Source organism: Engystomops pustulosus, chromosome 5 (assembly GCF_040894005.1).
Source record: "Engystomops pustulosus chromosome 5, aEngPut4.maternal, whole genome shotgun sequence".
NCBI lineage: Eukaryota > Metazoa > Chordata > Amphibia > Anura > Leptodactylidae > Engystomops > Engystomops pustulosus.
Genome location: NC_092415.1, coordinates 87,136,490 through 87,151,886, shown reverse-complemented (window position 1 = coordinate 87,151,886; position 15,397 = coordinate 87,136,490). Strand labels below are relative to the sequence as shown.

Here is a 15,397-nt window from a genome sequence, read left to right as displayed (position 1 = left end):
TCAATAAAAAAATAAACTTACATACTCACCCTCCGGCGAAGTCCCCGATGCTTGGCACCGCTCCTGATCCTCGGCGCAGCTCCTCTTCTTTGTTCTCCTTGCTGTACTAGCCGGCAGAGATGTGTCCACACAATCTGCCGGCCGGCTAATGGAGCATGGAGAAGAAAGAGGAGCCTCATCGAGCATCGGGGACGCCAGAGGGTGAGTATGTTAGTTTTTATTTTTATGTGCGGGCTGGCTGGCTGTATACTACATGGGGCTGGCTGTATACTACATAGGGGCAGGCTGGCTGTATACTACAGGGGCAGGCTGGCTGTATACTACTGGGGACTGGCTGTATACTTCTGTGGGCTGGCTGTATACTACATGGGGCTGTCTGTATACTACATGGGGGCAGCCTGGCTGTATACTACATGGGCAGGCTGGCTGTATACTACTGGGGGCTGGGTGGCTGTAAAGGCTTGAAAAAGGCTTTGAGCATGCCGAAACATCGCTGTACTTTGTTGTACATCCACCGCAGAGCTATGAGGGGTGTTTGAAGAGGGCTCACTCTTCATACAGAGATGGGCTTTGCTGCAAATTGCAGTGAAGACCCATCGCTAACACCTGCGGTTGGTATTAACCTCTTCTTTGACGCCGCCTAAAACGTGGCGGCGCAAGGGTGCTGCCATGTTACCTCCGATCGTCGCTCCCCCGAACATCATCGGGGGGCGGCGATTGGTTGCCATGACAGCCTCGGGTCTTCGTCAAACCCGAGGCTGCATGGTTTATGCAGATTCGTTACAATGAGCCATTGGCTCGTATGAATCACATGCAAAAACGCCATATACTGCAATACAGTTGTATTGCAGTATATGATAGGAATGATCTGACCATCTAGTGTTAATGTACCCTAGACGGTCTAAGAAATTGTAAAAAAAAAAAAGAAAAAAAAAATATAAAAAAAATATAAAAAATGTATTAAATATTAAAAATTCAAATCACCCCCCTTTCCCAAGAACTGATATAAAATATAATAAACAGTAAAAATCACAAACACATTAGGTATCGCAGCGTCCCAAAATGGCCAATCTATCAACACTATAAAAACGGTTATAACCGGCGGTGACCTCCGAGATGGGAAATGGCGCCCAAATGTCCAAAATGCGACTTTTACACCTTTTTACATCACATAAAAATGTAATGACAAGTGATCAAAATGCCGCACAGTCCTCAAAATGGTAGCAATGAAAATGTTGGCTTATTTCACAAAAAATTACAAATCCCACAGCTCCATACACCAAAGTATGAAAAAGTTATTAGCGTCAGAAAATGGAAAAAAAAAATTCCCTTTTTCGTACACATTCATTTAATTTTTGAAAATGTATTAAAATGCAATAAAACCTGTATAAATTTGGTATCACCGCGATCGCACTGAACCAAAGAATAAAATAGAAGTGTTATTTGGATCGCAGAGTCAAAGTCGTAAAAAATGATCCCACAAGAACGTGATGCACATGCCCTTTTTTTCAATTTTTCCACATTTGGAATTTTTTTCCTGCTTCCCAGTACACATCATGCTATAATAAATAACATCACAGGAAAGTTAAATTTGTTACGCACAAAATAAGCCCTCACACAGCTCTGTACACATAAAAATAAAAAAGTTATCGAGCGAGAAATGAGCGAAAAAGCCCTGCGTCCTTAAGGGGTTAAAACAGTTATCCCCAGTGGTGAACCCCGTAACGGAAAAATGTGCTCAAATGTCCGAATCAACACTTTTTTGCCATTTCACAAAACATAAAAAAACATAATAAAAAGTGATCTAAAGGTCGCACAGTCCCCAAAATGGTAACAGTTAAAACATCAGCTTGTCCCGGAAAAAACTGATACCTTAGCCAACTCCGTACTCTGTCTATGAAAAAGTTATTGGAGTCAGAATTTGGTAAAGGTAATAATTTTTTTTGGTACATAAGTTTTTCATTTTTGGTAAAATCTTTGAACACCATGATAAAACCTATAAATTTGCTATTACTGTGATCGTACCAAACCAAAGAACATATTAGAGATGCCATTTGGAATGTACAGTGAAAGACGTAAAAACAGAGTCCACAATAAAATGGCGTAAATGTGTTTTTTTTTTGTCGATTTTACAGCATTTTAAATAGTATTTCCACTTCCCAGTACAAGGGATGGAATATAAAATACCATCACTAGGAAGTACATTTTGTTACAACCTGTGCGGCCACACCTAGAGTGTGTGGGTGCTCGGCGGGCTCGGGTAACCATTTCAGTGATAAAATATGAAGTGATGCTCAGGCAGTCCTTTAATGTAGAAGATACTTTTATTTCATCCAAGCAAAAGGTAATTCCACAATGAGTGAGATTTTGGCCTATACAGAATTAACAAAGGTTTTTTAGTAATGGGTACATGACTTCATATTGAAAATATACATACAAATCAGTAGTACAAAACACAAAGTACAAAGATAAATATAAATGATTTCAGGCTCCTCAGAAAAGTATCCAAAACTTAGAAAACAGCACAATATCAACATGAAAATCTAAAAAAACAATAAAATGTCACCACCTGGCTGTAAAAATTGGCATTGCATCCAAGGTAGAAAAGAGCATTTATATATATTTAAATATATATATATATATATATATATACACATATAGTATATAAGTTGATGTTGAGTGTCTCACATGTGGTACATATCTCTTCAGGATAGTGATCAGGTATAGTTTTCAGGGCTCCATTTTCATTTTACCCTTGTGAGGAAATTGCATCCACATATTTTTGTGTTGACCCGTGGTCGCATGTGGGTCTCGGTAACCAGACTCTCACCCACTTTGTTGTTTATATGTGTTTTTGTACACTTTTAAATGTTTTTAATCACGCATGTACATGCAAAAAGGACCCAAGGTATTGGGTACGGAAGGTATCTGGTGCCGGCGCTCGTGAATGGAATGCTCCGCAGATGGAAGTTACTTAAGATCGTGTTTTATTTAATATGCAACGCGTTTCGGCCCGGGAAACGGGCCTTCGTCAGGCATAAAACATTATAGGGTACATACATTCACAGTTATATATCTACCCGGTGACCGGAAACGGTCATCAGGTGTACACGTTTAAACTGCTAATAGATCATTTTTAAATATAAAATCAGTTAAAATAGTAAATCCATTTCATACAAGTGCTATAAAATGCATTTGTCTTATAATAAATATAAAATACCAATCCAAGGAATAAATATGAAATCCCAATCTAAAAAGTGAGTGTAATTACTTGGGTCGTCAGGCTTCCGGTTTGCCGTTTGACTTCCGGTGAAGGGTTGTAACCGGCGTCCTGTTGCTAGGCAGTGTGGCTGTAACCTACCGAGCTCAATAGCTTCCGGGGCATGTTTGGTTGCGGGGCAACCCTACCGCTGTAGTGATGCTGCCGGTAAAGGAGGATGCCGTGTGATGGCGCGATGCACTTTGGTAAGTGGTGAGTTAAAAAATGTCAAAAAATGTCAAAAAATTAATGCATTGTATTCAATCAGATATACGAACAAGTGTAATGGTTCAATTATGAAATGAAATTTTTATAAATATATATATGTATAGTTTTTATTATATTGTTTCCAGTTTCTCATTTAGACCATTAGGTGTTAGAGTGTTTAGCTTATATATCCAAAACGCTGATGACTAGAGATTTGTTCTAAGGGAGTTACAATGAGGGCTTCAAAGGAACAATTTTTTTCTACAGTTAAGTGCTTGGACAGACTGTGTTTTAAAAAGCCCGTTTTGGCTCTATGTCTATGTCCGTTTAATCGGACTCGAAGGGATTGTACTGTCCTCCCCACATATTGGAGACCACAGATACAGTCTATCACGTATATGATAAAATTAGAGTTGCAGGACAAATTCTGTTTGATCATAAATCTTTCTCCCGTGGATTTTGATGTCAGATACTTTGCTTCCACGTTAATACTCTTACAGCAAAGGCACTTTGGATGTCCGCATTTCTTCACTCCGTTGTCCGAAATATTCGTCCCTTGGTGTCTTTCGATCTTTCTTAGTTTACTAGGGGCCAAGATATTTTTAATAGTCGTCGATTTCCGGAATGTTATTCTGGGCTCATTGGGGATAATTTCTCTAAGTAAGGGATCTCCTTGGAGGATACCCCAATGTTTGTTGAGGATACTCCTAATTTTCTTGTTCCCTTTATCATAGGTTGTGATAAAGCTTAGTGTGTGGTCCTTCGTTCTTGTTGGAGTAGTTCCCACAGGTTTTTTCGTCCGCGGTTCTAAGATTTCCTCTTGTCCTCGATTGAGGTTTAATTGATAGGCTTTTTTTTTTACACTCACTTTTTAGATTGGGATTTCATATTTATTCCTTGGATTGGTATTTTATATTTATTATAAGACAAATGCATTTTATAGCACTTGTATGAAATGGATTTACTATTTTAACTGATTTTATATTTAAAAATGATCTATTAGCAGTTTAAACGTGTACACCTGATGACCGTTTCCGGTCACCGGGTAGATATATAACTGTGAATGTATGTACCCTATAATGTTTTATGCCTGACGAAGGCCCGTTTCCCGGGCCGAAACGCGTTGCATATTAAATAAAACACGATCTTAAGTAACTTCCATCTGCGGAGCATTCCATCCACGAGCGCCGGCACCAGATACCTTCCGTACCCTATACCTTGGGCCCTTTTTGCATGTATCACCACAGCGTCCTCTGATTGTTTGGAGCAGACGACCGTGAGGAAGGAGGAATCGGCAAGCTATATAGGACAAACTCTGCATATAAGCGCTAATTCTAGCGCCACAAGGTGAGCGCATGATATTGACACCATATACTTTTATTAATTTTACCTACCTACTACACTAGGAAAGCGCCTTTTTGTCTCTCCCTCTCTTCTCTCATCCCCTCCTCTACCGAGTTTCACCCCGTAATTTTCGGGGGTACCGTTTAGAGGGTTTCCAATACGATTTAATCACGCATGTAGGATTTTTTTGATCATTGTTTATGAATTGTAATAAAGTTTACTGACTTTTCAGCCTTTACACACTTGCTCTTTTTCTCTTTTTGGTTATCTTCTCAGAGATTATTATTGTAATTATTGAGACGATTATTATTATTATTATTATTATGGAGACAATCATTATTATTATTTTTATAATAATTGTCTCAATAATAATAATGATGATAATAATCATAAATAATCGTCTCTCTATATATATATATATATATATATATATATATACCGAGACGATTATTTATGATTATTATTATCATATATATATACATATCATATTTTACTATTTTGTACCGCTTTTATAATCATCATAACACACATTTCTATCTCCAACCATCCAGCCATACATTCATACACTGACACACTGAGTCTCTTTTGAACCACACTTTGTTTTTATCAATATATATATCTGTTCTTTCTGATTCTAGATGTACCACATGTGTGACTCTGAACCTGGACTTCTGTAATATAAGATCTAAATTTTGCTTACCTGAAAATTTCTTTTCCTCGAAGTCCAAAGGCAGCACTGATGGGTAAGAGTCTGGAGTCCTAATTATGACAGAAGAACACAATAACAATGTTAATTAACAATAAATCAATTAACCGACTGCCCTATAAGTATCCTAGGAGTCAAGGAAGAGGCGTGTTTTATGCAGCAAAAAATTATTTTATTGGGAGGGAATATAATAGTGCTGCCTTTGGACTTCGAGGAAAAGAAATTTTCAGGTAAGCAAAATTTAGATCTTCCTCTCGTCCTACAGGCAGCACTGATGGGATTTAGGTAGCAAATCAAAGGGGGGGACAAATTTCCGAAGCCACTGTAGATAGCACCGATACGCCAAAGGCTGAGCCAGCTGAGGAGACATCCAGCCTGTAATGTTTAGCAAAAGTATTAGAAGAAGTCCAAGAAGCTGCGTGACAGATCTGATCTATAGAGAGAATTGCATACTCTGCCCAGGAAGTAGCAGTAGATCTTGTAGAATGAGCCCTAATCTGTAAAGGTGAAGGTTGTCCCAAGGCTCTGTAAGCCATAGAAATACTCTGCTTTATCCATCGAGAGAGAGAGGCTGCAGAGGCCTTCATCCCTTTTCTTGGACCTTGAAATTGGAGAAACAGAGATTCAGATTTTCTAAAAGATTTTGTCTTCTCTAGATAAGTCAAGACGGATCTTCTAACATCCAGAAGATGCAGAACTTGCTGATGAGCATTAGCAGGAGTTGGACACAAAGCTGGAAGATAATATTCCTGATTTAAATTAGAAACTGAGGCCACTTTAGGAAGAAACGATGGAACGGTTCTTAGTATGATGCAGTCTGGTCTTATCTGTAAGTGGCTCTTTGCAGGATAAGGCTTGCAGCTCTGAAATTCTTCTAGCAGTGGAAACGGCAACTAAAAAGAAGGTCTTCCACGATAAACATTTGAGAGAAGCTTCCTGTATAGGCTTAAAGGGAGGTTCTGTGAGATGATGTAGGACCAAAGGCAAGATCCCACTGTGGACATGGTGGCCTAATAGGAGGTTTGATGTTCCTTAAAGCCTTGAAGAATCTCCGTACTAAATGATTAGATGAGAATCTATTGTTATTTAAAGCATTGATTGCAGCAAACTGAAGCTTCAAGGTAGCAGGTTTTAAACCTTTATCAAGGCCATCCTGTAGAAAAGTAAGAATATCTGAGACTGAAGGTTCAGATACAGAATTATCTGAACACCAGGATGTGAAGACTTTCCAAACTCTACCATAGGACTTAATGGTCGCTGGTCTTCTAGCTGACAACAATGTCTTTATAACTCTGGATGAAAGACCTAGACCTGTTAGGGTCTTCTTCTCAATCTCCAGGCCGTAAGCTGTAGCTTCTGTGGTGATGGATGGAAAAACCCCATCTGTTCCAAGAGATGTGGAACTGCAGGAAGTTTCCAATATTCGCCCTTGGACAACCTCATTACAAGAGGAAACCATACTCTGCGTGGCCAAAATGGTAGGATCAGAATTGCATTCGGTTTCTCTTCTTTGATTTTGTAAAGTATCCTCTGAATGAGCGGTATCGGAGGAAATATGTAAATGAACAGGTTGGTCCAGGGAAGAGACAGGGCATCCACTGCATAGGGTTGGTCTGACCTGTAAAGAGAGCAAAACATTGGCAACTTCGAGTTCTGTTTGGTCGCCATCATGTCCATTTGTGGACAACCGAACCGACAGACAATCTGTTGGAAGATAACACTGTTCAGGGACCATTCCCCTGGTCTTAGTTGAGAGCGGCTTAAAATGTCTGCCTGAGTGTTCAGAGACCCTCGAATGTGGACTGCTGACAGACTCTGAAGGTTTTCCTCAGCCCAGGAGATAATCTTTTGACACAGTTTGATGAGGGGTGTGCTCCTGGTACCCCCTTGCTTGTTTATGTAATAAACACATGACAGATTGTCGGTCTGTACCTTCACATGCTGTTTTTTCAGCTGGGTCTGAAAGAATTTCAGGGCTAAATAAATGGCTTTCAATTCTCTTTGATTTGAGGACAGAGTCCTGTCTGTGTAATTCCATTTGTCCTGAACCCAGAGATTGCCGAGGTGGGCCCCCCAACCTGAGGATGAGGCATCGGTTGTCAGGATCTGGGGTTGAACAAAACGTAAAGATCTGCCGGACGCCAAATTCTTCCTCAACCACCAACCGAGGCTGACTCTGGTCTGAGGAGTTAGTACAATCGGTTTGTCGAATCCTGCTGGAGATTTGTTCCAAACAGCCAGAATGTTGAGTTGTAGCTGTCTGAAATGTGCCTTTGCCCAAGGAACTGCTTCTATTATTGAAGTCATCAGACCCAGGACCCTCATGGCTGTTCTGACCGTTGTGCATCTTGTCTTGATAAGGTAGTGCACGGGCTGCTTGATTTTCAAGATTCTCTCCTGAGGAAGATGAATAGTCATACTGCACGAGTCGAGAATATACCCCAGGAACTGAATTCTGGTTGTTGGAATAAGAAGGGATTTTTCCCAATTGATTAGGAAACCCAGTTGTTGTAGAAGATCGATTGTCATCTGAAGATGAAGTTTCAAGAGAGATTGATTCTCTGCTATGATCAGCCAGTCGTCCAAATAGGGCACGATCTGTATCCCCCGAAGTCTCAGTGCAGCCGCCAGAACTATGGTGGTCTTGGTGAAGACGCGAGGGGCTGATGTAATGCCGAATGGCAGACAGGTGAACTGGTAGTGAAGAGTTCTTGAATTGGTCACAATTGCTATTCTCAGATATTTTCTGTGACCTCTCCTGATGGGAATGTGGAGATAAGCATCGGCCAGGTCTATTTTGGCCATGTAGTTGCTTTGCTGTAGAATGGCGGTGGCTGATTTTATGGAGTCCATCTTGAATGCAATTTTGGTCAAGAATTTGTTTAGATAGCGGAGGTCTATAATTAATCTCCACCTGTTGTTTGGCTTTGGTACAGCAAATATGGCGGAGTACACTCCTTTTCCTCTTTCTGACAAAGGGACTTCTTCTAGAGCTCTTTTTTGGATAAATTCGTGCAACAAGGGAAGGATCTGAGATTTCTCGATTTTTGTACTCAAAAATCTTTCTGGCGGAATCTTGTCGAATTCCAAAGCGTATCCGTTTTTTACTGTGGACAGTACCCAAGCATTGGATGTGATGTCTGTCCATAAGTGAGCGAAGTCTGCCACCCTTGCACCTACTGGAGACAGACCTGGCATGGCGTCAGAAGTCAGGCTTCTCGTTTTTTTTACTGTGGAAGACAGTTCTGTCTTTAGACTTCTGAACTCCTCTACGTCGGTTACGAAATGCACGAAAAGGTCTTTCCGGTCTTGCTTTTCTAGGTGGAAAGCTCGGTTTTTTGGAGGTACTGGCTACTTGTGGAAAAGAGTTCCCCTTATCTTCACTAAGATTCTTCAACACCTCCTTCAGGTCTTTCCCAAACAAGGAAGATGGGTGGAAGAGAAGTGAACAGAAGTGATGTTTGGAGGCTACATCCCCTGTCCAGGGCTTTATCCACAGGGCACGACGTGCAGAGTTAGCCGTTAGCATGTTCTTAGATGCAAGTTTTAAAGAGTCAAGAGAAAAATCACACAGAAAATCGCCTGCAAGTTTAACAGAAGACAAATTCTCATAAATTTCTTCTCTAGGGACTCCATCCAAAATGTCCCGACCAATCTGGCTTAGCCATAATCTTAAGGCTCGTGCAACAGGCACAGTAGCAAGAGATGCCTTAGCCATGGCTGCTGAGAGTTGATAGCTTCTGCGGAGCATAGCGTCAGCTTTCCTGTCAAGAGGGTCTTTAAGTAAAGAAGATTCATCTGCAGGAAAAATAGATTTTTTAGATAGTTTAGCCACTGGGATATCAATCTTGGGAGGCAATTCCCATTCTTCAGATTCTTTAGGGTCGATTTTGTATACTGCTCGAAAACGAGACCCCAAATCAAATCTTTTTTCAGGCTTAGACCAACCCTGTTCAAAGAGGACTTTAAGATCAGGATGACTAGGCAATACTTTGGCTTTTTTTTCTGGGAAAATAAAAAAGTGCATCTTGGTTAACAGAGTCATTATGAGACTCATCTGTCTCCATTACACTTTTAACCGCCTTGATCAATTTAGAGGTTTTATCTTTGTGAAACAGAAAAAAATCCTCAGATACATCTGGCCCAGAACCTTCCGATTCAGGGCTATCCCCAGAAATTATCTGGGCTTCTGAGCAGCTACTAGAAGATAAAGATATAGAAGATGATTGCCTATGATGTTTTCTACGTTTATGATGTCTTTTAGACTTCTTTTTCTTTGAACTCATCTCATCAAACACAGCAGACATTTTCCCTCATCCACTGTAAAAATACGTCTCCTCCTGAAGTCTGAGCAGGAGCTGCACAAGGGGCACAAACATCATCAGGGCAATCATCCGGTATAGGCTGCTCACAGCTAATACAGTCTCTATGATGAGACTTTCTCTTCCTTTTACCAAGGCTGGACATCTGTAACACAAACAACAAGTGTTAGGACATGCCAAATGAAGGAACAAGGGCACTCATGAAAGGAACAAACCTTAAGCTCAGACTGACTCTGCTGCCTGGCAGGTGCAGAGAGCATACCTGAACAGTACAGCCTTGAAACATTCCCAACAGGAAATGCAATGCACCTGGTCAGAGGCGACACCCGGGCTAACAACCAAATCCTTCTAACATAAGAAACGGATGCAGGGGACGCGCTGAGCCCTAAGGTTAGCAAGAGCTTTGTTCACAACAATATAGAAACCACCTTACGGTACATTGTAGATGGTGGCTTCAGGAAGGGGGAGATGCGGCAAAACAGCAGCTATACCCCAAAGTATTGAGTGCAACACAAATCTGACCTCCACTTCTCTGCTTATTCAAAAGCCGTACCTGAGAATACAGCGGTTCCCGCTTCCAATGGGAGACGCAGTAGGAGGGGAGTTTATCCAGAAACTCCGAAAATACTGGACTTCCGCCACCACGGGGGGAAGGACAGCCTCAGAATGTCGTTTCACCAAGATTGCCACTGGTAAGACATTTGCTTCTACCCTGCTGGACGTGCACCACAGCCCAGGCCTCAGGGGAGCAAGAGGATACTGGCAGTAAACCTAATTAGGACAGAAGAAAAAAACACGCCTCTTCCTTGACTCCTAGGATACTTATAGGGCAGTCGGTTAATTGATTTATTGTTAATTAACATTGTTATTGTGTTCTTCTGTCATAATTAGGACTCCAGACTCTTACCCATCAGTGCTGCCTGTAGGACGAGAGGAATATGCTCTTTTTTACCTTGGATGCCATTCCAATAATTACCAGCAGATGGCGCCGTGGTATTTTTGTTAGCTTTTCATGTCATGGCTCGGCCGCCTTGAGCTTACCACGATATGTGATACTACAGTATTGTTAGGAGCCCCTTGAACATATTTGTATGTATCTAGTGTGGTTTGTACTACACTACATGAAGTCATGTACCCATTATTAACAAGCTCTAGTGATTTCTATCACGGATGGTGAATTTGTTCGGAATAAATAAGTTAAGGATAAAATTATATTTTCCCAATGAAAGGACTGGCTTCTTATGTTATGACTGGAGTACAGTATTATCACCTTCACCCACTACAGTAACGTGCGCTCTGGAGAGAGTGACCTCTGACCCCCTCCTTCACGTGTGTCACCTGTCACCTGTCACAGTCCTCTCCTCCTCCCCTCCTGTACCCCGTGGAGGACACAGCCGCCATTGGAGGAATCGGGCTGTCACTCACACGGGTTTATCCCGCCCCTTCCCATATTAGGTTGTATAGACAGACGTCATTCGCCATCCGCCCACCCCGCTCTGGCTGCTGTTACCAAGGAGACGAGTCTCACACACATCCAGAAAACTTGGGAGCAGGAGACTGTCACGTGACTCCACCGGCGAAACCCCCGGATTCTGCTACAGGTGAGTGCGGGGAAGCGCGGTGTATTCTGGGGATGTGCACCCCCAACTAGTCATCATCAGAGAACCAGCGCTATCAACAGTGCGCTGTGCAACTACAAGTCCCAGAAAGCTCTCTATCTACCGACCTATATTCTATCAATCTACCGACCTACCTACATTCTGTCTACCTACCTATGTTCTATCAATCTACCTACATTCTGTCTACCTACATATATTGTATCAATCTACCGACCTACCTACATTCTGTCTACCTATCTATGTTCTATCAATCTACCTACCTACATTCTGTCTACCTACCTATATTCTATCAATCTACCTACCTATTTTCAGTTTACCTACCTACATTCTAACTATCTACCTACATTTTATCTATCTATCTATGTATATCATATCTATCAATGCATATCCTATGTACCTATCTATCTATCCACCTACCTACATTCTATCAATCTCCCTAGACTCTACCTATCCACATATTTATTAGTTAGCTGTAATATTTTAATATCTTTTAAAAAAGTGCATATATTTGTATACGTAGATGTACAGAGCTGTGAATATGGTAGTTTTTTTTTTTTCATTTCTGCGATTTTGGTAAATGTATGATCTTTGGATCACTTTGTATTGAAAATTTTTATTGGCATCATAAAATCGAAGCATAACATTTTTAATAGTTTTTCATAGTGATTTTTCTCTAATAATTATTTTTATATTTTAATTAATTGGACATATTCAGAGCCAGGATCACAGAAAATGATTATAGTTTTTTATAAACTGACAAAAAACTGAGATACTTCCCAAAACAGAACATAATGAATTACTAAAATTTACATTGATGTCCATGGGATTTATAATTGATATGTTAAACCTCCATTCATTACTTTTTTAACAGAGGAATTTGTATATTTTTTCCAATTTGTTTTTCAGACTCCTAAGCATTTTTGAACCCTAACGGGGCAGACAGCACACAGAATTTACTGCAATACAACTGTGTATTGTGAATTTACTGCTGCCCCTGTGGGGAGGTGGGTTTTATAGTGCTAATATGGCATTGCCCATACAGGGTCGTCACTAGGAATTTTGGGGTCCCTGACTGATAACATTTTTGCCCTCCCCACTTTAGTTTCCATCACATATACACGCATCATAAATTCATTCTCATATATATATATATATATATATATATATATATATATATATATATATATTTAGAGTTAGTACAGCACCCCCAATTTATTATACATACTTCACTGCACATGCCCCCCAATACATAGGTAGCCGGTGCAGCACATGCCACCCCCCCCCCCCCAATAGATAGGTAGCCGGTGCAGCACATGTGCCCCTGTAGATAGGTAGTCAACACATGCCCCCAATATATAGGTAGCCAGTGCAGCATATGCCTCCAATAGATAGGTAGCCAATGCAGCACATGTCCCCCTGTAGATAGGTAGTGAACACAGCACATTTCCCCCTGTAAATAGGTATTCATTGCAGCACATGCCCCTCCCCCCGGTAGATAGGCAGCCAGCGCCACACATTTTCCCGGTAGATAGGTAGCCAGTGCAACACATACTTCTGGTAGATAGGTAGCCAGCGGAACTCATGCACCTTGGTAGATAGGTAGTCACAGCACTGGCCCCACCAGTTAATGGCTACCCACCATGTTTCCTCACTTCATATCCACCTCAACTCCTTAGCCTTATTCAAACTCTCTTAAAAACCCCCTTATTTAAGAGGTTCAAGAATTTTAGCTATAACTGTATTGCATTACTATAAGGTTACGCACCTCCCTAGACCTTATAGTAGCGACTGTATTCTGTGGTGCAGATCCATAGAAATGTCTTTATCAGAAGTGTCTGAGAGCTGAACTGTTCTAGTTGCCCATGACAACCAACCAGAGCTCAGCTTTCATTTTATAAACAACTGTGAGAAAATGTAAACTGAGCTCTGATTGGTTTTCATGGGCCAACTAGAACAGTTTGCTCTTAGACACTTCTGATAAATCTCCCCCTATGTTTGTACCAATGGGAATAAAATAGTGCCCAAAATTAATTCTACCACAAGCCGCCTCTATTACATAAGTCTTAAAGGAGTTTTACAGCTTCTGTTTCTGATATAAAGATCACATCTAGGAATCCTTTCATCTACCACATACACAATTTTATAAGTTTCTCCAATTGAGACATGCATACGAAAAAACGAGCAAAGATGAAAGGATTCAAACCTCAAACCATAGTGTCCTAAAAATAGTAGTAGGAGGGGGTTCGAGTAAGGGAATTATATCCTGTATTTATTCTAGATTATTAGAAGAATATCTAAAAGAACACCCTCTTAATATAAAGGAGAAATGGGAAGCAGATCTGGGGGAAATTTCTGACGCTCAATGGGACGTAGTCTTGGAGAGTATACCATCATTGTCTCCGTCGGAGGCCCAAAGGTTATCACAAATTTATATCCTACACAGGGTGTATAAGACGCCAAGCTTGCTCCATAAAATAGGACTTCGGAATGACTCGTGCTGTCCTAGATGCTCAGCTCCAAATGCTAAACTGCTTCATATGTTGTGGGAGTGTAAGGAGTTGGAGGAATTCTGGAAGCAAGTTCTCCATTTAATTATTAAAGTATTATCGGTAGATCTAGAACCGGACCCGAGGGCTTGTTTATTGGGTCTGATAGAAAGTGACACCATGGAAGGGGCTACATTGTTATGTGCACAGAAAATGTTATATTTGGCTCGTAAGGCCATAGCGGCTAGGTGGATTCAAGCTCTGGCACCTACAGCGCAGGAATTTATAAACAAGGTGTTTCAGGAGTTTTACAGCTTCTGTTTCTGATATAAAGATCACATCTAGGAATCCTTTCATCTACCACATACACAATTTTATAAGTTTCTCCAATTGAGACATGCATACGAAAAAACGAGCAAAGATGAAAGGATTCAAACCTCAAACCATAGTGTCCTAAAAATAGTAGTAGGAGGGGGTTCGAGTAAGGGAATTATATCCTGTATTTATTCTAGATTATTAGAAGAATATCTAAAAGAACACCCTCTTAATATAAAGGAGAAATGGGAAGCAGATCTGGGGGAAATTTCTGACGCTCAATGGGACGTAGTCTTGGAGAGTATACCATCATTGTCTCCGTCGGAGGCCCAAAGGTTATCACAAATTTATATCCTACACAGGGTGTATAAGACGCCAAGCTTGCTCCATAAAATAGGACTTCGGAATGACTCGTGCTGTCCTAGATGCTCAGCTCCAAATGCTAAACTGCTTCATATGTTGTGGGAGTGTAAGGAGTTGGAGGAATTCTGGAAGCAAGTTCTCCATTTAATTATTAAAGTATTATCGGTAGATCTAGAACCGGACCCGAGGGCTTGTTTATTGGGTCTGATAGAAAGTGACACCATGGAAGGGGCTACATTGTTATGTGCACAGAAAATGTTATATTTGGCTCGTAAGGCCATAGCGGCTAGGTGGATTCAAGCTCTGGCACCTACAGCGCAGGAATTTATAAACAAGGTCAACAATATAATTAGACTGGAATGGGGAGTATATTTAAAAAGGAAATGTCCTAAGAAATTTGACAAGATATGGGGCAGATGGCTGAGTACGGCGGGACTACCAAACAAAGCTCTTATAGATCTGAGAAATAGTACTCGATACCAAATGATGTTACTAGGCACATAAAAATCGATACTTTTCTGTCTAGGTCCCTTACACTCTCTAGTGTGAAATGTAAGATCCGAATGAGTGGTCCTTTGGTGCAATCATAGAATTTGGCCTTAAACTGTCTGCTTGGGGGTAAAGGGGAAGGGGGGTGGGGGGGGGTGGAATGTTAAAATGTTTTATTACTTTGGTCTTGTGTGTCGTAGACTGTATGTTATAAAAATTGTAAAAAAACACAATAAAAATGTTTTGATCAAAAAAAGATCACATCTAGTGTACACTGGTAGCTGCTG

The 15,397-nt window shown here is 40.8% G+C and overlaps 1 protein-coding gene across 3 annotated transcripts in view; it reads left to right on the top strand.

Annotated features, from left to right (window-relative positions):
- Positions 1-11,287: 11,287 nt before the first annotated feature.
- MAK (male germ cell associated kinase) overlaps positions 11,288-15,397 on the top strand; it is a 58,958-nt gene continuing 54,848 nt past the window's right edge. For all 3 annotated transcript variants that reach the window (XM_072152585.1, XM_072152583.1, XM_072152584.1), the window contains exon 1: positions 11,288-11,439. The gene's annotated coding sequence lies outside the window, so the exon portion shown is untranslated. The remainder of the gene's footprint in view (positions 11,440-15,397) is intronic.